The sequence below is a fragment of the Lathyrus oleraceus genome, chromosome 5, assembly GCF_024323335.1.
Source record: "Lathyrus oleraceus cultivar Zhongwan6 chromosome 5, CAAS_Psat_ZW6_1.0, whole genome shotgun sequence".
NCBI lineage: Eukaryota > Viridiplantae > Streptophyta > Magnoliopsida > Fabales > Fabaceae > Lathyrus > Lathyrus oleraceus.
Window position 1 is genome coordinate 388,907,847 of NC_066583.1, and position 21,978 is coordinate 388,929,824.

At 36.9% G+C, this 21,978-nt stretch overlaps 2 long non-coding RNA genes across 2 annotated transcripts; one reads left to right on the forward strand and one right to left on the reverse strand.

The window, feature by feature from the left end:
• Nucleotides 1–3,622: 3,622 nt before the first annotated feature.
• LOC127080183 (uncharacterized) lies at nt 3,623–4,840 on the reverse strand. The gene is made up of 3 exons (XR_007788008.1): nt 4,779–4,840; nt 3,879–4,101; nt 3,623–3,714 (listed from the first exon to the last, which is right to left on the reverse strand). It is a non-coding gene; the product is annotated as an uncharacterized LOC127080183 (long non-coding RNA).
• A 10,871-nt stretch (nt 4,841–15,711) lies between these two features.
• LOC127084999 (uncharacterized) lies at nt 15,712–17,555 on the forward strand. The gene is made up of 2 exons (XR_007788878.1): nt 15,712–16,151; nt 16,259–17,555. It is a non-coding gene; the product is annotated as an uncharacterized LOC127084999 (long non-coding RNA).
• The last annotated feature ends 4,423 nt before the right edge of the window (nt 17,556–21,978 follow it).

Genomic DNA, 21,978 nt, shown 5'->3' on the forward strand with positions numbered 1-21,978 from the left:
CAAATTTCGGGTTTAAGTCCTTCACACTTGATATGTGCATTGCTTCAGCTACCAAGGTGACACCACTATTTTGCATAGTACTTTTATCATCTTGTTCTTTGGTATAAAATGTGTATCCATTAATTGCGTATGCGCTATAAGAAAACACAACCAAACTTGGACCATATGCTAAACATCTCAACCTTTCTGTTATTGAAGCGGGATCTGAACGATACTTTGAATAAATATGTTCCTTAAACCATGGTATGAAACTTCGATTGTGCTCTCGTACTATCCAATTCTCATTTCTATTCGGATTTAAACCTCGAAGAACACCCTTGTGCATTTCAACATACGGCTCAACCTCAATCTCATTGTGCAGAACATACAAATGCACTTGATCTCGTTCGACCCTTGATACTGTCACAACTTTATTTCCAATTAGCTGTTTACCTTCTTTTTTTTCAACAATATGAGATTTGGGGAGTCCAATTGATTGAACATTTGACAAATATTCTGTACAAAACTCAACCGCTTCTTCAACAATGTATCGTTCGGCAATACAACCCTCTGGTCGACTTCGGTTTTTCACATACCCTTTTAATATTTTCATATAACGTGCAGCAGGGTACATCCATCTCATATAAGCTGGTCCGCACAATTGTGTCTCTTTCACAAGATGAACGACTAGATGGACCATTATGTCAAAAAACGAGGGAGGAAAATACATTTCAAGATCACACAAAGTAACAACTATTTCTTTTTGCAATGTTGGTAAGATCGCAGGATCGATCATCTTACTGCAAATTGACTTGAAGAAAAAACACAATTTAGTTATTGCGCTTCTTACTTTTTCTGGCAGAATAGAACGTATACTTATCGGTAGAAAATGTTCCATTATAACATGGCAATCATGCGTCTTTAAACTCTTTAACTTGAGGTCTTTCATAGACACAAGTCTTCTAATATCTGATGAGTAGCCTTCTGGAACTTTAACTTCACTTAGGAACTTACACAATATTTTTTTCTCCTTTCTAGATAGAGTGTAAACAGCAGGTGGTAGATATGTTCGTTTTCCTTTCTTCACGGGTCCCAATTCAGTTCTCATTCCCATGTTTACCATGTCCTTCCTTACATTAAGGCCATCCTTAGACTTTCCTTGTATATTGAGTAACGTACCAATAACACTGTCAAATACATTTTTTTCAATATGCATAACATCGAGGAAATGTCTTACATACAAAGACTTCCAATATGGCAGTTCAAAAAAAATTGACCTTTTCTTCCACCCACTCTTGACAAGTGTATGTGCAAAAGGCTTGCCAAACTTAGTACTTACGTCCTTCACCTTTTCAAAAATTTGATCACCTGTCAACATTGTTGGAGCTCTACCTTCTTCTGTATTTCCATTGAATGCTTTTCTCCACCCACGGTAGTGATGATTAGAATTTAAGAATCTACGATGACCGAGAAAGACATTCTTATGACAAAGGTCCAATCGCATCGTATCGGTTCCGTCTTCACAAACAGGACACGCTTTTTCACCTTTAATGCTGTACCCTGATAGATTTCCGTATGCTGGAAAATCATTAATTGTTCCAAACAACATCGCCCTCAAGTTGAAACTTTCTTTCCTATACCCATCATAAACCTCCACACCGTTCTCCCACAAAAACTTTAAATCTTCGATTAAGGGTGTCAAGTATACGTCTATGTCATTCCCTGGTTGTTTAGGCCCAGAAATTAACATAGATAACATCATGTACTTACGCTTCATACATAGCCATGGAGGTAGGTTATAAATCATAAGAATCACAGGCCATGTGCTATGCAAGATACTTTGAATACCATGTGGGTTCATTCCATCAGTAGACAATGCCAAGCGAAGGTTTCTTGCTTCTTTTCCAAATTCAGGATAATCATTATCAATTTTCATCCACTGGGGTGAATCTGCCGGATGTCGAAACTTTCCATCAATAATTCTTTCATCTGCATGCCAAGTCAAGTGTCTTGAATCGGTTTCACTACGATACATGCGTCTAAATCTCGGAATTATAGGAAAATACCATAAGACTTTTGTTGGAGACAACTTTTTCTTATATCGAGGGGCACCACATTTAGGACACTCATTTAACGATGCATACTCGTTTCGAAACAAAACGCAATCGTTTGAACAGGCATGTATCTTATCATAGCTCATGCCAATAGAGCACAACATCTTTTTGGCCTCATACGTTCGATTGGGAAGAACATTATCCTCTGGTAGTATATCTTTCATAAGAGCTAATAACTCTGTGAAATTTTTATCCGACCATCCATTGCCCGCCTTTAAGTTGTACAACTTTAATAACGCAGACAATCTTGTGAATTTTGTACAACCATTATACAACGGTTTCTCTGCATCGCTTACCAACCTCTCGAACATTTTGGGACAGTCCTTAAGATCTTCTTCAAGCGCTTCTGCAATCTCTTCGACTCGATCATAATCATATGTATCTGTGCAATCGTCGTTTGAAGCATAGGTCGTATTATACCCCGATTCAACATTCTCGTTACTTTTCTCACCATGCAAATTCCAACATGTATAACTTCTATCAATTCCATACCGTAGTAAATGCGATGCCAACTGAACCGCGTCAACCTGACTCCCATAACAGCAACTCAAGCAAGGACATGTCATTCGATTGGGGTCTTTGGCGTGCGCAATAGCAAACTTAACAAATTTCGATACCCCATTCTCGTACTCTTTCGACAATCGATTGGAATACATCCATGTCTTATCCATGGTTTTAACGCAAAGTAATTAGGGTACAAAACGGTATAACGCGTTTCTGTCAAAACCCAAAGTATACACGGAATGAATACGGAGCAAGAAAACACAACATATTCACGCAATTTCAGACAAATTCATCACAGTGTACCAGTAATTTGAGGAAGAAATTTACCTCGGATTTACCGAACAGCAACGTCGAGAAGGTCAAACTCACGGAAACACAGGGAATGAGCGCTGTACATATAAAACAACATCAAGGATAAGTCATAACGTATAAAACAATTCAAGAAACTTATATGATGCACATGAACAATTCAAGAACCAAGTAATCGATCATTCAAGAAATTCAATTCACAAGTAAGAACCAAGAAATTCAAGAACCAAGAAATTCAATTCACATTATCAATTTTATTAAATTATCAACTCGATGGGGATATAAGGTTAGTGTGTCAATGGACGAACCGGTATATCAATAGTTAAACTACGTGGACTAATATTAATAAAAAGAGTGCTAACAATACCAACTCTAACACTCTTTTATTGGGTGAAACTCGTCTAAGTCCCACTATTTTGAGTCTTTTGTCTGTCTCCTTTCCAAGAACTCAAGAGCTTGTTGCGACCAAAACACAGTTCCAAATATCATAACTGCTTCCTAATGCATAACTAGAGCTAAATAATATAAAACTGTCTAATTAGCTCAGACCAATCACTTTGAACCTCTAGGCCACCACTCATGATCTTTACTAGTAAGAGGTCATATAGATTTAAGACGGAATACATCCCACACAGGCAGTTTAATTGGAACAGTACCACATATAACTGGTTGTACATAGTTACTGGTTGTAAACAGAACTATACTAAGTGCACAAGTACCTGAGTTTGTCGCTTTGAGATTAAAAAATATAGGACAGAACCGGACAGCTACAACAGCTTTGCTTGCGCAGGGAATCTGTATAGCAGGCCTGCATATTAAGGTCAAATAATAAAGCAACATACATAACTAACATATTTTGGTAACTTGATTCATTAGCTTAACATGAATAATTGAACATAATGATTCATTCTAGATACTAAATGATTAAACACATGCTTTGGGTTTGTATAATATCTAAGCTGAAAGACATACCGAGAAAGATCTTTTCTAGAAAATATGTAAGCTGCATTAACAGATTCAGACGCAGTACCGATTTTGTAAGAACCTGAAATGGGCAAAGACGTGAAGTTTTCAATTAGACGCAAACCATGTAATAAAAGCTAAGCAAGAATTTATCTATAAAGGAAGAAAACAACATATATGGTTCCCTCAGATCCTCAAGACCTCCTATTTGCTCACCACGATACTCAACAACCTGTAGACAAGCACATGAAAAATGTACATATAGTCCATCAGGGTTCATTTTACACTACAGTGACCATCTTAAAAATTCACATAATATTAAAACATCATTTTACAACATTAAATAGGATTGCCAAAATATGACTGTAGCAGACAAAGTTATGCCAAAATATGAATGTACATTTTGAAGTTTAACTGTTCATTCAAACCAACATGTAATAGGATTGCCAAAATATGAGACATTGCTCTAAGTTCTTGAAACCATATCACATATATCACTGTAGCAGACAAAGTTATTCCATTTGAGTATCCAACATTTAACATCAAAATCACTTTCTGAAATTTCAGTAATAGTTAGAATATGAGGATACAATGGTGCAAACATATCAGTTCATTCCTTCCTACTTTCTCAGCAAATTTAAACAAATGTTGAAAAGGCACTGATTCTATTAGAACTCCCAACATTATTTCTAAGTCAATGGCGATGCAAGTTACAGAATATCATTTATATCAGAACAAGATGAAACTTTCGGTAAGTTACAGAATATTAAGCAAACATAGTCACAAACTCTAATAATCGATACTGACAAATAAATAACCCATAATGTAGCAATGCAAGTCTATTCAAACCAAAATCGACCACCTATTCTTTGACTTCTAGGGCAAAACAGAAAGACACGAAAACCTAACCTTAAAACGCAATGAGATTTCCAGGTATTGAATCCTTCTCTTTCGAATGCAGTCTCTTTCAAATTTGCAGTGTTTATCGTTGAGATTTCCAGGTACTCTGTGGAATTTTTTCCAGGGCAGCGAGAGCTTCGAACGAGAGAGAGTGAAAGAGGGATTTCTGAAAGTCAGGGATTTTGTAATATTAGATTTATTATAATTTTTATAAATGACCTATGAGAGCGCTTTTACCATGAAAGCGCTTTCATAGATGTGAGACTGAGACCTATAAGAGCGCTTTTACCTTAAAAGCGCTTTCATAAGTCTGAAACCCATGAGACCTATAAGAGCGCTTTTACCTCAAAAGCGCTTTCATAAGTGTGAAACCCATGAGACCTATAAGAGCGCTTTTACCTTAAAAGCGCTTTCATAAGTGTGAAACTCATAGATGTGAGACTGAGACCTATAAGAGCGCTTTTACCTTAAAAGCGCTTTCATAAGTGTGAAACCCATGAGACCTATAAGAGCGCTTTTACCTTAAAAGCGCTTTCATAAGTGTGAAACTCATAGATGTGAGACTGAGACCTATAAGAGCGCTTTTACCTTAAAAGCGCTTTCATAAGTGGAGACCTATAAGAGCGCTTTTACCTTAAAAGCGCTTTCTTTACATAGGCGAATTTTTTTTCAAGCTATTACAGCGCTTTTTTTTAAAAAGCGCTTTCTTTTTGGTGCTGCCAAAAGCACTTTTTGGCGTAGTGATCCTAATTAAATTCTAATATCCTAATGATCAAGATTTAAATTCTAATTCCAATGATTAACCTAATTAAACTAATAATGTCCTAATTAAATTGTAAAAGAAATCAATTAAGAAAATAAAAGAAAAATTAATTGGGTCAGGAGGTATGAAATGGAAGAGGTGGTGTAAATTGAATTCTGGCTAATGGGCTGCAAAATAAGCCCATTGCTGATTTTTGTACAGCAAGCAAATTCAAAAGGGGGGGGGGGGGGGGGGTGTGAAGCGAAAACGAAAATGGGTTGCGTATGAGTCCAATTGGAATTTCAAGTGCTTGTGGGGGGTGCATGCTGGAAATGTAAGGTGAAATAGCAGAAGGTCAATGGGCTTGGTTAAGCCCAATTCGTTTCTTCCAACAGCCAGTGGGGAGGTGTATCAGTAATACACGGTGTGTAAAGAGTAATTCTATGAGCTTTACCAAGACTAAGCCCAAACTTCTCCCTGTTGACTTGTCCAAGTCAACAGGTTTGAATGGAAATTTAATGGCACTAACTCTCTCTCATCGTCCGTTCACTATGGCTCACTGCGCCGGCGTCCGTCGCCGACGCCGATAGTGGCCTGCACCTAACTACCATCACCATTGGATGCACCATTGTATGCTAAACATGAATATGGGAGTGGAGTTGGGAGACAGTCCATGGATCGGTAGAATCGAACTTAAACGTGGAGGAACCCTAACACCCAAGCCTCAAATTAAATAGCGCATGACGCGAATCAACCTCTAACACTATGGGGCTTCTATTTCCTACCTTAGAGGCTACATCCTGGAGAGCTCAAAGCAAGAAAATGACACGGAAGAGAAAATGACATACCGGAGAAGATGATCAGAAAAATCAACCGGTGAGTTTCTGCACTTAATTCGCTTTCTTCTTCTTCTTTCGTCTCCTTCTTCTTCTTCTGAACTAGAAAACAATGAAAATGAGGATGCAGTGGCTTAGCTCAAGAAAATTGAAGCTTCTATGTGAAGCTTAAATGGCTTATTTGAGAGATAAATAGAGCTCTGGTGAGGGTGAGGGAAGAAATTGCAGAGAGAAATTGCACAGCTTCACACAAGGTTCCAAGGGCCTTGAAATTGTGAATGATGAATTTCTTAAATAAAGATATGGTTTGGGATTTGGTTAGGCTTGGAATTAGGTTAGGGTTCTGTTAGAGATAGGCTTGGAGTTAGTTAGGGATGACTCACTGAGTTAGTTAACTCAGTTAGTTAAGTTGGTTAATGTTGGTTAATGAATGAATGAAAAAGCCTCTTTGACTGGCTGTTGTAGGTGGCTTTTAAGTGGAGCAAGTTAAGTGGTGACCTGTTATCCAAGTCGCATGTGGATTTAAATGACTTAGCTTGAATTGGATGTTAGTGATTCATGAGCAAAGTTATGTTATGTGTACCAATGCCTAGCAAGCTCAAACATGTGTATCTACTTTCTTTTGTCTTTCATATGACCCCCACTGGTTTCACTGCAAATGGTTCATGTTATTCACTGCAGACTTTGAGCATGCTCATTGAACCACACTCATGGTACCATTTTGGTCATGGCTTGTGATATGCCTGCTTGGGATGTTCATTGTGGCTAGCACTTGTGCATATTGGGTTGGTATGTCAACTTGTTAAATCATGTTAGTATGCCCTGTTAGCACCTTCCCTATTATATTGCAATGGTTTGGGTGTTCACATTTGATCTTCTTCTGTTCATGTTGATGCAGGTTTATGGCTATGGTTGATGTTTGCTGCAGTGTGTGGATTTGGTTTGATGCAAGAGTGTTTGGACATTTACCATGTTAACTCCCTATTAAGCTTTTGTATCAATGTATGTCAATTGAATTAGGCATTGTTGTGGTTTTCCAAATGTTGCAAGAGGATTGGCTTATGTGATTGTTGCCTTTATGTTGACCTTGTTTTGTTCCACACTATTCATTGCAGGATTGTTGTTCAGGTTAATGCTTAACCTTGGTGCTGACAAAATTATGGGGTGTTGGTGTATACTCACTGCAGGGTTATGGTTTGATGAGGCTAGGCATTGGTTTCCAGTAGGACCAATCTGTAACATGGTTGGGACTTGCCCTTTGGCTTGGTGCAGCAAGGTGCTGATGTGGTTGCTGTAATGCTGCCAGATTTTAGAGTTAGGCCTAGCCTTAGACAAATATTGCCATTCATGACGAAGACCACATTCCAAGGCATTGTTTGAGCATGACTGCAGGTTTGTAGGCAAATAGCCATTGATGCATATGCTTGGACTGCTGCTGAGCTGAGGATTTGCATTGTTTGAAATGCTATGATGTCATGATACTGCAGCTTTAAAGTATGGATTGTTGGGGTTGATTATGTGTTGCAGGATGTTTTCAGGTTCTGGTTCAAGGTTGCTTCCTGATTTCACTTGCATTGATATTGTCGTTTAGCTGCAGGTTTGGTTCCACTTCATTGATTGAAATATGACTGGCTTGGTTGTTGGATGCATGGTATGTTCAAGGCTCAATGTAGGTTAACCTTGCTGCAATGTTAGGTATCCTAGCTGGTTGAAGGTAGCACACATGGTGCATATGGTTGTAGGTCTTGTGTACTGGCCCTTTTTTTTGTGGTTCAGACTTGCTTGAATACTGGGTTTCACCTGTTTTATGTGTCATTGTAGGTAAGCATGGCTTATGATGAAGCACGATTGGCATGGTTCTACAAGGTTCATGGCAAGCTCAAAATTGGTCCTGCAATGTTGTAGAGTGTTCTTTGACTCGGTTTCCTACTGGCTGCAAGATGTGGATGGTTTGGTAACATTGCAGGTTGCTGTTTGCAGAAGTTGTTTGCTCCACTGTTCTACTATCTTGATGCAGATAGTGCATAAACTATTTGCCTACTGATTGTATTGCCCATGATTTTTATCTGTTGCAGGTTCAGGTTGTATGGTTCATGGTAATCTGCTCATGTTGCAAGTCCGTTAGATGTAGGACCTAATGGTTGCATTGTTGGTCTTGTAGCAGGTCGTTGTGTATGATGTAGCAAGACATGTATAGGTATGTTGCAACAAGCAAGGCAAGACAAAGTTCATGTGCTTGCAACCATGGTAAGCATTTCTTTCTTGCTGAATTTTGGCCAATTGGTCTTCAAGGTGTCTTAGGAAATGCTTGTGTGGTTGTGTGAATGAGTTCATGGGCTGATTACAGGGCTGGATCATATGCTGCAGTTTTCATGACTTGGTGTTTTGTAGGTTTGTGGAAATGGACATGATATTTGCAAGGTTACTTGTGAATGAAGAAACAAGGTGAAAGCAAGCAATCATGGCCTTTGGATGGTGAATCAAAACCAAAGTGATGTGATTATGATTAGGTTTGGGAAATTAGGGCTTTAAGATTTTAGGGTTGACTTTGGTCAATGTTGACCAAAAAGTAAACTATTGACCAAAGTCAACAATTGGTCAAACTCTCATTTTCTTTACATTTCTTTGTAGATGGACAATGAATTATTGGTTAGGGTGATTTTAGGGCATTAGGATTTTGGGTTGACTTTGGTCAAAGTTGACCAAAAAGTCAACTATTGACCAAAGTCAACAATTGGTCAAAAATGTCAAATTTTGTATTTTTTTGTGTAGAGTCACATGTAATGGTTCAAAATGACATGGAATGAATTGAAATGGTTTTAAAAGTGATTGAAATTGGTTTCCCAATTGTCTTGTTTTATGACTTGGATGTTGGACTTTTGAAAAATAACTTGACTGATAATGTACATGAACAAGGCCATCAAATGAAACCATAAGGCTAGGGTTTTGACAAAGTGTCCATGAACCAATGGCATGAGCAACAAGTGGCTTGAAACACAGGGGGTTTGATGGTTCAGATGACCAGGATCAAAGATGTGTCCACAACCAAATGAATATCACCATTGACTTTGAACTAAGACCAATGCTCCAAGCAAGGTTAGGTCAAGCAAATTGACAATGGGTGAAGAATGAGGGGTCATGAATGCACAATCAAGCCACCAAGTCCATCTGATTACCAACTCCTGATTAGGGCTTTGGAGACCAAGATGAGGCCTAGAGAAGCTCCAAGAGATCCTGCCTTGAGAAATTAGGGTTTTGAAGGCCCTAGGTTGTTTGGTCACAACTTTGTTGAAATCAAACCTTCACCATCGTCATTAGGGTTTCACATCCCCCGTGCTGATGATGTGATCAACCCATGCCTTTGGACTTTGATACCTGTGTGAGCCCTAGCTTCATGGGTCCAAGTTTCTTTTGAATCCATGAGGAATGATGCATATGGATGAGTTATGAATGTATGCAAGTCATCTCCTGATCAAGTGATTAGATACATAGGTGAGAAAGGGGAGGGCAAATTTAGGGGTACAACAGGTATAACCATATTCAATTGTTATTTGAGCCAAAGTGCAAAAAAGAAAGAAAGAAATAATGATGAGATCATAGTCACAAACATATTATCTTGCTATGAATGTGAAAGGATAACATGCTTAATGTGATTGTGCCATAATGAAAAAAGGATAAAAAGAAGGTTTATTAAGGTAGGCTTAGACATGACAACATGATTCAAATTGGTTTGTATAGGAGGGAGACTTATGGTTGCAACATTGCGACTGTGTGTTCTAATGACACCCTTAGTGTGGAAGTGAGTACTTGTTAATACAATTTTGAACCAAAGTAAAGTTTATAGACTAGAATGAGTATTCGAATGCAACTGTGTTTTCTACGAGTCTTGATAATGTATGCTGCAAATATTTTACAAAACTTTTTATGTATACAGCATTTGCTTGAGGACAGGCAAAGGTTTAAGTATGGGGGAGTTTGATAACGCGAAAATGTATCGTATTTTTGGCTCCATGTGCATTGCTTTTTACTCGATTAACACTTATTATTACATAATATTTCATGTTTATTGCAGGTATTTATCGATTAAAAGGTTTACCGAAAGCAAAATGGAAAATAGCAAAAGGAAAAGAAAAAGGGAAGAAAAAGAGAAGAAAAAGAGGCTTTCAAAGGGATAATGGGCCACCAAAGAAAATGGGCTTGTGGCGCCCACTATCTAAGGAGTGTGGCGCCCGCCACATTGGCTCAAGAGGTAGGTGGCGCCCGCCACCAGCCCTTGAGAAGTGGCTTTCCGTTGCTACAAAGGTGGCGCTCGCCACTCATTAAGAAGCTAGGGTTGTGGCAACCGCCACAACCTAGTCTTCCACCATTATCTACATTTTTTTAGCCACGATACCATTACCTTGCTACATTTTAGGGATTGCGGAAAGGATATAAAAGTGGAACCTCTCAGACTCACAGCGCACTCTCTTCTTCTAGTTTTCAAGTTCACGATTAACTTTGTTCCGCACTATTTTTCTTTTAGTTTTCTAGGCAGTTTTCTTACCTTGTAAAAGTGATAGTTTCTCCATATCAGGGACTATTACGGTTTATTAGTTTTACGCATTTGGGATTCAATTGTAAGGGTTATTCATTGCTAAAGCCTGCCGGAATTATTTTAATCGAAGATTCAAGATTCACTTCCAGCTCTTAAATTTCAATCCAGGTTTTATTTTGATTACTGTTTTATTTATTTATGCCTTATTGCATGTTTAATTTCCCAAATACCATGTTTGTTACCGGATCCATGTCGGGCTAAACCCTTAGGCATCAGTATGTAAAGACCGTCGAAACGACGGGGTTCAATAAATAATTGGTGCTAGTTTTTATAAAACTTATTTTTCCGGTTTTAGTTTCTTATTTTAATCAAATTGTTTTTCGTACGAGAGTACAAAACAAACTAAGGTTACAGTCAACAAGAACGAGAGTTTGAGATTTTAACCAGATAGCTGAAACTAAGCATTAATCCTAAACACAGCAAGATCACTTTAGGATTAATTAGACTTTATTTATATTCAAAAATTACTTTTAAATTCAAAATGAGACCGTGGGAGCCAAGCATTCTAGTTTAAGAGTATGGTCAGAGTCAATAAAAATGAGAGTGTGAGACTAAGTCCTTTCTATAAATAATTTCTACCGAAGAATATTTTAACCAATAAGATTTCACCAACTATCTATCGAATCCCCGAAGTTTGATGTATTACATACCGATATCCCATATATCCCATATCTTATTCTATTTACGTTATAATTATTTATCTTCATCCCTCCAATCATAAAACAATCATCAGCCTTAGGTTTACATAGCAATATTAGACCACGATACGTTCGATTATTAGTCCTTGTGGGTTTGATAATCTTTAAAACTACGCGATAAGACTGTGCACTTGCAGTCACGATTCACATAGACTTACTAAGTTGCGATCACTTGGAACTGAGCCAAGATTTCCCTATAGGTAGAATTCTCTTGTTCCATATTTGTCATAATTCTTGACTTGTTAGCTCTTGTGAAGTACTGGTGTCGAAGAGTCGTCGTCTTTCTGACTGGAGAATGGACAAGGTGAGCTTTTTTTGGTTGATAGTCATGAGATGTAAATGCATGAATTCACATGTTGGGGATGGAATGCAAATAATTATACAACACCCATAGATTCAAAGCATCAGTGGTATAATAACTCAAGGTCAAAACTCTAGCACATATAAAGTAATGCAATAATGATATGCAATAGAGTATGTTAACAACATAAAAAAATCAAGATAATCTGCGCATACTACCCGATGCAGGATCAAAGGTCTAACGTCCATGAGAATAAGGTATGTAGAGTCTATGGTTTCCTGCAGGAAAAAACCCATATCCCCCTTACAGGTAGGTTCTAGTCTTCAAAAGATAGCCCCTATAAGGTCTCCCAGAGTCATCGACTCAAAATGAAAATACCCTGCCGTAGTGAATTCTCACAGGACAAAAGTACTTCCAAGTGAATCTAGTATGGGTGTGGTTCTCGTGACAACCCAATGTGTGAAACTCATGTGTACACGACTATCCACGAATCTATCCTTTGTACGTACTCATCTCGGGTATAGAGCTTCACTCATGTAACATAACCCATAACCCGACAAAGAGTATAATAGATAATATACAGTATAAACAATATTTAAAGCAATAAAGAATACGATAAATAAAGCGAGTAAAGAAATAAAGGTAAACACCCATAACAAGCGAAAACAATCTAAACTAGGCTCGACTCCTTTTAGCGACTAGGTAGCACCCCAAGTAGCAGGACTTCCCCAGCAGAGTCGCCAGCTGAAGCTAGTAGAAATATACCTGAATGCATTGCATGCTCGAACATACAACAGAGTCGCAATCGAACTTTATTTATTCCCGAAGGAAAGTGAAAACATCAATAAAACCCGGGGGAAAAGATATGTTGGGTAAGGAAGTCAGTTATGCAAGGGGAAGGTATTAGCACCCCTAACATCCATGGTACTCCATGGGAACCGTTTTCATTGTTATTGCTCGAATAGGTGTTATATCTAAAGATTACTCGCGAAAGAATAAGGGAAAATGAAGGGAATAAATAAAATGCTCGGTGAGGATTGAGGCCTTCATGCCTACGTATCCTCATAGTGCAATGAGGAACTCAGAGTTCCGTAGTTCAAAGAACTAGTGGTAGAAGGTGAAAAAAATGTGATTAAAGTATGGTCTAAACCAAAGGATAATTTTGTTTGAACTACAACAAGGGCTGAAATATGAACCCAAGAGTAAACTGGTATGAACCAACAAGTGAGGACCCATATCCATGTATCACTGTGTTGGAACAACCAAAAACAAAGGAATTAAGTGTTTGGTTTCATAGCACAAACATCTCTTGGTTCACAAAGGGGTATAAGATGGAGCTCAAATGATAATGTATTTAGCTCAAAGATGACTGGTATATCACATGGAGTGAATGAAGGTAGAATATGGATGTGTCATGGAAATGAATGGAATGAATGACCAAAGTCACAGAATCGAGTATTTGGTAATAAGTGAATGAAGAGGTATAATTTGAAACCAAAGGTCAGGGTATACATTGGAATCCATAGGAGAAGAATTTGTACCATAGAGGTAAGGTGGCACAAACCACAAGTGAGGGGCCTAAGGCATGGTATCATTGTATGGTTGGGAAAAAAAGGATAATTAAATGTCTGGGTAAAAGTCAAAAAACTCTAGGTACAAATGCAGATTTGTCATTATATGGTCCTAAAAGGGTATATATGGAATTTCAAAGGAAACCGTGTTTCGGTTTCAAAGAAATGATGCGTCATTAGGTGAACGGCTTATGATTGAAGGTAGATCATGGATCATGAAAGATATGAATGGTGGCTTAGGGTGGAAAGCAGAAGAATAAGTAATTATGCTCGTAGAGGATTCGAACACTCATGCCTACGTATTCTCATTGTGCAATGAAAAAATCAGAGTAATTGTAGTTTAGCCTACTACGGATGAAACAAAAGGAACGAGATTGATTTTCCAGGGTACATTACCCTTCAAGGATGAAAATGAGTGCCAAGGTTCATAACCTTCTAGGCAAGGTATCACTACCAGAGTTTACAACTGATGATGTCAAGGAACTAAATTTCCAAGGTTTATCACTTTACAGGGCGAAGAGAATCAAATTCCAGAGTCCATGAATCTCAGGGAAAAGAACTAAATCGAATAGCCAAGGTTTATCACCTTACAAGACAAAAAGAAACATATGCCATAGTCCATGACTCTCAAGGCGAAGAAAAGTGCCAAGGTTTATCACCTTACAAGGCAAATAATGTGTTGCTAATAGCAAAAGATACTCCATTATTGAATTGTTGAAATCTTGATACTTGTTTGAAGAAGAAGAGTTGTCAATTGTGTGCTTCAAATTGCACCAAACTCTATGAACAAAGGCGAATACCTTGAGCAACTGGGTCATGCGTCTCGTACCCAAGGATATCCTAGACAAGCATAGGAATTCTCCACTCTCATCATTCTTTGTTTCTCAAGGCTCATAACATGCAACTCGAATCAAAATTAACAACTTGCTGACAAGAGATCATGTGTGTTGATCTTATTTATGTAGTGACATTTGTTGTAGAAGAAGACTTGAAAATCATGTAATTCAAATTTTGCTAAAGTCTATGAATAGAGGTGAATACGATGAACAATTGGGTCAAGAGTCCCGTACCCAAAGATATTCAGAGTAAGTTAATGGAATTCTCCAATCTCATTCCTTCTCTATTTCTTAAGGCTCGTGCCACTCGCTTTGAATTATGATTGACAAGCGTTGATACCTTTGTAGTGCTTGAGAAGTAGTCCACTTTGCTGGCTATGCTTGATTCATGTTGACTCGAAGTCGTGATCTTGCATTTAAACCTTGAGGTTTTGAACTCCTGAGATTTTGCATATCCATAATAGCTTGAGCGTAATGAACTTGCCATATCAAGTGATTAAGGGTCTCTTGATCACTTGAATAGGCTTGGGACTTACAACACAATTACAAAGGATTTGGTTGACCAAATAACCTTTGGTCATCGCTAATCAGAGGGGTTGAAATGAATAGTTGCACTATGTATAATAATATCTTATTGAATTAATCAACTAAGTAAAAACCAAACAATTCTAATTAAGACCCTAAACTAAGTGAACATGCATTAAAATCAAGATTCTAAGCCCCAAGGGAAAAATAGTCAATATATGTAAAAATGGGTTAATTAGGAAATTAGAATCTAAAAATAGTTTTCCAATTAAGAACTAATTACCTAATTATATTAAAACTAATTATCATAAATATAATTAGCATCTAAAACTTAATCAAATTTCATAAACTTAATTAATCTAAAAATCTAATTAATTCTAGAAATTTAATTCCAAAATTCCAATTTCGATTATCATAGGATTCTAATTAGCTTAATTGATATTTACAACTACTAAAAATCCTAAAAATTAAGTAAGACTTAAATTGTCAATTATTCTAAAAATGAAACTCAAACTAATAATAATTAGCATGATTAACTTAAATCCTAATCCTAGTTAAGCTAAAAAATTAGAATTAAAACTCAATTAAGCTAGAATGCCAATAGGGTGCAGAACCTGGAATTGGTGGTGTGCATAACAGTGGTTCATCAAATGGGCCTTAGGCCCAAAATCTTTTCATTAAACAAAAAAACTCAAAAACCGAATGGTTGTGGGGTATGGATGAACTTAGGGAGGTGTAGAAAGGAAGTTTGGGCCTTAGGCCCAAACAGAACCAAGGTGGAAGGCTGAAACCGGTCCAGTACTGGGTTCAAACAAAACAAACCCGGTTGAATGTTATGCTCAAACCTCACAGCAACGATGCAACCAAGACTTTTGTGCGAAATCTCTACTTCGCGTTTCAATCAGAATCGAAGCGAAGAAGATGAAATACGCAGCTCAATCATCTTCAACATGGATAGCGTTCCTTCGTTCAATGCCGGTTTCGAATTGCATCGCGGATTGCCTCATTACGTTTTCATCACGGTTCGCTGTGGAATCAAATCCAACATCGTCACTCCACGCCTCACATCTTCGGGATTCTTGAACACGTCACGCGAATTCACCATTGACGTATCCTCAGATTCTGATTCCGTCTCAGTATTGACATGTTCACCTCGTGGATTCGACCTAATGCCATTATGATTCCAATCTCCACTCGCGTTCAAGGATTTTATGAATTCAATGATTCGACATCGCACTTCCAACACTTCAATCCGGTTTCGTCGCAGCGGCAAAAATAGGTATTGAATCAATCTTCTCCCTCCTCTTCAACCACTTCAATTCTCCTTTTCTCCTTCTTTGTTCTTTGATGCTTCTGAGGATTATTGTTGCAATCTGTTCAACACAGGGTGAAGACGGAATGAGTCATTATTGTGGAATGAAGATGAAGCAGGGCAAGGTTGAATAGCTAGAACAAAGAACTTCATGATTGAATATCTCTGATGAAGATTGAAGGTTCAGTTTGAAGAGTAAAGTTCAGAGAGTGAAGATGGATTGATTTATAGGGCTTGAGTTTCAGTTAAGAGAGGTAACCGAAATTACATTGAAATTCACATGAGATTAAGAGTTAGTTGCAAATGAGAAAATTTGTTAGAAATTAAACTGGAATGCAATCTAAATTCAATTTCAGTTAGTTAGAAATGCAACTGAAAATTCACTTGAAATGAACTTTTTGTTAGAAATTTAACTCGAAATTGAAATACAAACTAAACTTCACTTCCTGTTTTTTTGAAATGCTCTCTGAGTTCTGTTAGATTATGCAGTTAGCAGTTAACTGTTGGACTGTTAGATTTTGGGTCTTGATGAACTGGTTCTATCAACTGCAGGTTTCGTTAGTCAAGCAAGTTATGGGTTAAATTCCTGATGTTAGTGAGCTCTGTTAGTTCGATTAGGGAGCTTTTGGATTTTTGTTAGCTAGTTAGAAGCACAATAGTCAGTTGAAATCCAGAATGAAACTCAAGTGAAATTGTTGTTTGAAACGGAATGAAACTATTGCTATGACATTTAGTGAAAATCCAATTAAAATGCTGTTAGAATGGTTTAACTATGAAGTTTGTTATTGTCCTGTTAATAGAGGAAGGGTTAGAGTGAATTTGTTAAGGTTAGATTCGTTTGTTAGAAATTGAAAATGATTAGTTTGGATGTAGTTAAAGAAGAAATAATTAGTGAAGCCTGGCTCTCATGTTCTGTTATGCATTACACCACTATGTCAGAATCTATGAGCCTTATTTTGGTCTAGAATTAACATTTATTTTAGAAGCTGATTCAAAACTAGTTATACTGATGTTAGGCGCTGACCTTGTTGGGTGGAGGTTGTTCTGCGTATTTTGCTGGCGTATTGCAGGTTAAATTGATTTGGATATCTGTCATGCATTGCTTATGGAATATGTTATTGAATGCTTGATAACCTGTTAATGCATTGATTTGATTTCCATCCTACAAGTAATTGGAACGTGCTTCACTTAACCGAACCAATTCATTGGAAAGAAGAGTTGGAATGGTTGAAATATGTAGCTTGGAATTAATTTGTATCTTGAGATTTTTGTAATTTTTGACTGAAACTGAATGTGAATGAGTATTGTAATGAATTTGAATTTGAAAATTGTATTGAAATGAAATAATTAATAAATGGATTTGGGAATGGTTAGTACTTAGCAAAATATGTAAATTGTTGCCAAAAGTTAGGGGAAAAAAGGTTAGAGATTTGGCTTTGAATGTGGAAAGATTTGAATTAATGAAACACCAATCATGTATTCACCTTGGATTGAACATATTAATTCTTAAAAATGTATGGAATTAAAATACTATAGAGATTTAATTAGGAAGGTTTGAAATGAGTGAAGAATATGAGGTTGGTTTTTAGAAAGAGAAAGCGTTAACTTTGGTCAAAGTTGACCAAAAAGTCAAAGATTGACCAAAGTCAAATAGGATCAACGCTTGTTTCGTTTGTGACGTGCTTAATGAACGAAAATGGTGTCCTTACTGATATTCAAACAAAGTTTCTCACAAAAACATAATTGTCAAGGTTATGACTACATATCATAACATGCATGATGACCATATTAAACCAAATGGTCATGAATATGGACTAAAATTTTATGGATGTAAGAATGAACTATGGGATCCACAATATGGGTCAATGCATTATGAATGAACCACATACTGCACCACAACCAATGAAATCAAATATGTCAAGTTTAATGAAACCCTAATCAAATAGTTAACGATAAATGATGTAAGGTAAAACGACCAAGTGCGCCCCTCCAATGAAGTGGGGCTCCTATCACTCAGTCCATATACCCAATCATGACCATCAAAAGTTAGATGCCTATAACTAGGGTAATAGTATCCAAGACATGGCCCAAAGACTATCCATTAGGTCTCATAACCACATCAACAAGAACTAGGATTTTGAGTGCACAAATGAACGTCGTGATTTTAATCCTTTTGAACCAAGGTCCAAGAGGGCATAAAATTAGGTTTTCCCCCATATGATGAGCCATGTCATAAACCCTCAAGCCAAAACCTAGTTTTATTATCCACCGGCTTGAAATCTATGATGTTTGTGAGAATGAATGCATGATGTACACAAATGTAGATGAATCTCAAGTCATAAGTTAGATAAAACATGGAAAAGGGGAGGGCGAATTTTGGGGTACGACAATTTCCATAAGCTTTCTTGAAGGCTACCCTATAGTCTTAAACCAAAAAGTCACTAAGTTTCCTCAGTTCATCGAACTTGGAGTCTCTTAACTAGTACTAATATGTGTTTCTTCTATATGTCTTCTCTATAATTTAGTCGACAATAGCACCTGACAATCGTAGGTCCCTGAAAAATGCAAATGTAACAAGAAAAATCAAACATTATGATGCAATGGTGCTATATGATTCAATGATGGTGAGATATCACATAATCAAAATTCCGGCATATTCTGGATAAATTACATATTTTGTTTGTTGCAAGTTCAAAGGTTCGACATATACACAAGAAAACGAATATGAATGGTCTTGGTTTCCTGCAAAAAAAACCAATATCCCTCTCACATGTGTGTACTATCCTCAAAGGGCGATCCTAAAAGGTCCCTAGAGTCAACAACCTATTTTAAGATACCATTGCCTTAGACGAATAACTCGTTGGATAATGATGCTCCCAAAAGGATCTACTCTAGGTGTGACGTCTCGTGTCAACCATAATTGCATAAAAACTCCATGGAGGTCAAACACAACTCTAGTCACGTTACTATCTTATGTTTATACTCAAGCTCGGGTATAGAGCTTTTCTCTCATGTATCGTCACCCCAACCCAACAACAGCATATACAGATATCCAGAATATGAGAATATAACAATAATAAGATAAATGACGAATAATATAAAGTGGGTAAGGTATAAAGATAAACACCTAAAATTAGCAAGGAAAAACTAAAACTAGGCTCGAATCCTTTTAGCGGCTAGGAAATACTCCAAGCAACGCAGTATCTCCAACAGAGTCGTCAGTTGAAGCTAGCGGAAATTTACCCGAACGCATCGCACGCTCGAACATGCAACAGAGTTGCCATCGAACTTTATTTATTCCCGAAGGAAAGGGAAAACATTAATAAAACCCCGGGGAAAGAGATATGATAGGTAAGGAAGTCGGTTATGCAAGGGGAAAAGTATTATCACCCCTAACATCCATGGTACTCGATGGGAACCATTTTGATTGTTCTTGCTCGAATGTGTGTTATATCTAAAGATTAATCATAAAAGAATGGGGGAAAAGAAAAGAAATAAATAAAGTGCTCGGTGAGGATTGAGGCCATTATGCCTACGTATCCTCATAATGCAATGAGGTATTCAGAGCTCCGTAGTTCAAAGAACTAGTGGTGGGAGGTGAAAAGTGTAACAACCGAATTTTAGTATTTATTTCTTATATTATTATTATTATATTTTATTTTATTTATTTAGAGTATTAATTAATTAATTGGTTGTTAGGTAGTATAATAAATGATTATACTAATTAATTTGGTGTGTTAATTAATTATTTAGTTGATATGAGATATAAGGAATAATTGAATTAATTAACTTGGTGTGCATATTGAGTTGGTTTAATTTATTTGAATTAAATAGAGATATCATTCTTTAAGCCCAAATATAATATTAGTATATAAGAGGTGAGGAAGTGAGAAGTAGGATTCATTTGATCATTTGACGGCAACAGAGAAAGAAAAGAGGAAAAGTAAGGAGAAGAGGGGAAGAACAAGAGAGAAGCTAAGGTTTCCAGAAAATTGAAGAGGTAAGGGGGAGAGTCCTTATTATTATGGGTTAGTATAATTGGGTCAATGGGTAGAAATATGTTTAGGTTGAAACCCTAATTTTTATGGTTTTGGAATTGTTAGGTTTTGATGAGTATTCTTGATTTGTGGTGATTTAATTGTGTTAAAACTGAAAATTAACTTTATATATTTAGAGTATTGTATGAGTTATAATTTTTTGAGTGTTTGGCTTTTTACGGAATCGAAATCGGAGGTCCGAAAGTTCTCCAACGATGAAAAACGCAGAAAATTCTGCATTCTGTTTTATGTTAAACGGTTATCCTCCGAGCGTTAACCAGTTACTTGCTAAAAATCTGCGCAGGAAATTGATTCTGTTTTATGTTAACCGGTTACCCTCCGAGCATTAACCGGTTACTTGCTTAAAAATCTGCGCAGGAAATTGATTCTGTTTTATGTTAACCGGTTACCCTCCGAGCATTAACCGGTTACTTGCTTGAAAATCTGCGCAGGAAGTTGATTCTGTTTTGTGTTAACCGGTTACCCTCAAAGCGTTAACCGGTTACCACTGTTGAAAAATGAAAAAATTGAGATTTTAAAAGTTATATTTGATAATTAGCCTATATTTGTGAATGATATATTGTTATGAATGTGTATATGTACCATTGGTGGATAATTCATAGAGTTGGATTATGGTGATATGTGGAATGTTAAGATGGCAGAGATGATCTTAATTGCATATGTGTTGGTATTTGTACATTAATTCATGGCATGGTCGGTTTCATGGTGGAAGAGGTGAAACTGTGGGTTCACATGGTATTAGACGTTGATCCTTGAATGGAAATAGGCGTAGCAGACGTTGATCCTTAATTGGAAATAGGCGTAGTGACTTTGATCTTGTCCGGATCGGAAGCGTGGCTTGGATTCTAGGTATTGAATCAGAAAGCGGTGAAACGTTGAGTTCACATTGCGGTACCACATGCATAGAGTCACATGTCTTGCATTGAGTCAAATTAGAGTTATGTGATAATTGAATGTATGCATTGACGTGATTGTGAGGTGTGTATGAGATCTAGTAATTGAATTTGGCGATGTTTGGATATATAATTTGGCAAAATATGTGATTATGTGATAGTTGTAGTTGTGTGTATATTTGGGAATATACTATTAGAGTTGAATATTATACTCCTTGAGTTTTGATGTATGCTTGAAACCTGTGAAATAAATATTGGTTAGTATTATTTACATGGTTATACAAGGTGTGATGAATTCCGTTAATTGTTGATTTAATCATTGTGCCTTATTATACTTCTTCATAATGATTTGAATTCTCACCCTTCTGTTTGAATGTCGGTAACTCACTCGAGATTAGCTGGAGAGTTTCGGTGCCTTGTTTAGAGACTAAGTAGTGAGTCAATGCTCTGGTCATGTAACACGAGGTAGATTAGTAGTATTGAACTCATATCTGATTTTGATACGTATTATGTTATTACTTGTGAACATGTTTATTTGAAATTCGATGTTTGGGAGGCCACAGTGCCAAATATCCTGGATATGGTTTTAGTTTATCTTGAAGAGATTATTGAGAGATGATCATGGTATGGGACATGAATCATTTTATGAAATGCATGGATATTCATTATTTTCCGCTGCGAATGCATATTCTTGAATATTCATGATAATTGAAATGTGTTATTTTAAATGACCAGGTGTATTGTATATTGATGATGAATGATGTTGGTTTTTGAAAGCCTTTAATTTTTTAAAACGTCGATGTGACGCCCTTTTGTTTATATGCGTGTTTATTCACTCTGATT